General features: G+C 38.1%; 1 pseudogene; it reads right to left on the reverse strand.

Moving 5' to 3' along the window:
- Window positions 1-511: 511 nt before the first annotated feature.
- LOC107740509 (uncharacterized) lies at window positions 512-1,963 on the reverse strand (annotated as a pseudogene).
- Between the last annotated feature and the right edge of the window lie 288 nt (window positions 1,964-2,251).

A 2,251-nucleotide genomic window follows, 5' to 3' on the forward strand; every position in this document is an offset into this window, starting at 1 on the left:
CACACACACACACACACACACACACACACACACACAGAGATCAGAAAGGGAGTTCATTTCTGCATTTAAATGCAGTCACTCTCAAAACTGAAGATGATGTTTTCTCACCATCACAACAGTTTAAATTAAAGCTTCTCTCTCTTCGGCATGTAACTGTTAAATACACACAAAAAACAATCCTTTCAGCATTTACTTATTGGCATGCATGTTTTTTCTCTCTTCATTTATTGCTTTTATGGACTACCATGATATATGAACTAGATTAACTGAAATAAATTTGACAACAAAAAATGTATGTGTCAGTGAGGAATTTGTGTATTTTTAGGGAAAAAGATACACAGGAAGAGAAGGAGTCAATTCAATATTAATAACACATTGTTTCTGAACAATCCTCAGTAAGTAAGTCAAAGATGATAGCCACAAAATATATGATATGGTAATACTGACTCATTTGCTGGTTTAAATATGATGATTATTGAAATTAAAAATAATTATTATAACATCTAATAAATCAGTCAGGCGTTTCCCCTCTCATCCTGCAGCATTTGAAAATCAGCACGACAGTCACTAGCAGATATGGACAAACTGCCAGTACAGAACTGAGTGTGTGGAGGACAGAGATCTGAGATTCTGAATGAGACACTGAAAAACAGACACACAAGCACTTTATCAAGCACTATATCTGAACGAGAGAATAAGAAGAAATAAATCAGCTCACAGTTTCTATTGACTCCCACCTCTGACTGAGATCCAGCTCTTGGGTGACTCTCCTCTCTCTGAGTGTTTGCAGTAGTAGAAACCCTCATGTGACTTTGAGACAGTAGAGATGATCATCTCTGTAGTTTGATTCTGGATGAGTGATCCATCTGCTGGGACTGATGATCAGAGAGACTCGAGGAGAAACACCTGAGAAGACAATTAGAGCTCTTTGGAAATGTTTTAAAATAATTTAAGCATGAAATCTCCCTTTTTAAATGGGTTAAACATTTTTGTAAGGCCTGTTTAATTGTTTTCCTTCAGGTTCACTAATAAAAATAATATTAATGATAATAATAGTAACATATGTGTTCCGTACCTAGTCATGCTTCAGTTTTTAATGAATATGTCTTCTATTACAAATTGGAGAGGAATTTTTGAATTCTAAAACCGTGATTTCATAGTACATCATAGCTCTCAAAACACCAAGAAAACTGATTCCTCTTGATATGACTCTAGATGCATCATTCATTGTATCATACAACACACTCTCATACATTCTTGTTTCAGTACTGTCTCATTCAAACTGATCCTGTTTGAACTCACCAGTGACCCATAGTGGCTGTTTGTTGCTGATGGTTGTGTTATAGGCTGGTTTTCCACTCTCTGCTCTGCACACATAAACTCCTGTGTGATTTAGAGCAGCAGAACTGACAGTGTAGTTTCCTCCAGCTCCTCTGCTGCTGTCTGAGAGCCGCTGAAAATGATATCTGTTGTCCACAAAACATGAGAATTCATGTAGATTTCACCTTAAGGAGCTTTTGCTCTATGATTTTACACTTATAAATTATGTTTGTTGGGGTAACTCAGTGTATTCAGATTAACTGAAACAGGGCCAGATCAAAGCTCATGGGAGTTAAGGGTCACCAGTACATGCACATAAAACCAATTAATAAAACCAGTTAAATGAGTTGCTACCACATGAAGCACATCTTACCTGATGAAGCAGTTAGATTGTACCAGCTGAATGTCCAGCCTGTAGAGGAGCCGTAAACCTCACAGATCAGAGTCACTGGATCTCCTTCAGTCAACCACTTCTGTGGAGAAACACTTAAAACTGCCTGGGCTCTATCTGAAATAAGAGAAATCACTCATTAATAACATGTAAAGAGTGTGTGTATGTGAAGAGATGATCAAACTCACCTGATACTGTCAGTGTAACTTCATCACCGATGTGTGATCTGCGTGATCCGTCTGTCTCCACAGATCAGAGTCACTGGATCTCCTTCAGTCAACCACTTCTGTGGAGAAACACTTAAAACTGCCTGGGCTCTATCTGAAATAGAGAAATCACTCATTAACCACATGTAAAGAGTTGTGTGTATGTGAAGAGATGATCAAACTCACCTGATACTGTCAGTGTAACTGCATCACTGATGTTTGATGTTCGTGATCCTCCTCTCTCTGCTCCATAACAGGAGTATTTACCTGCATCAGACTCAGTAACAGGACTGAATGTGTGTTCCTGTAGTTCACTGGAAACACTGTTTGAACC

The sequence above is a fragment of the Sinocyclocheilus rhinocerous genome, unplaced genomic scaffold, assembly GCF_001515625.1.
Source record: "Sinocyclocheilus rhinocerous isolate Xijiao unplaced genomic scaffold, SAMN03320098_v1.1 scaffold4119, whole genome shotgun sequence".
Lineage (NCBI taxonomy): Eukaryota > Metazoa > Chordata > Actinopteri > Cypriniformes > Cyprinidae > Sinocyclocheilus > Sinocyclocheilus rhinocerous.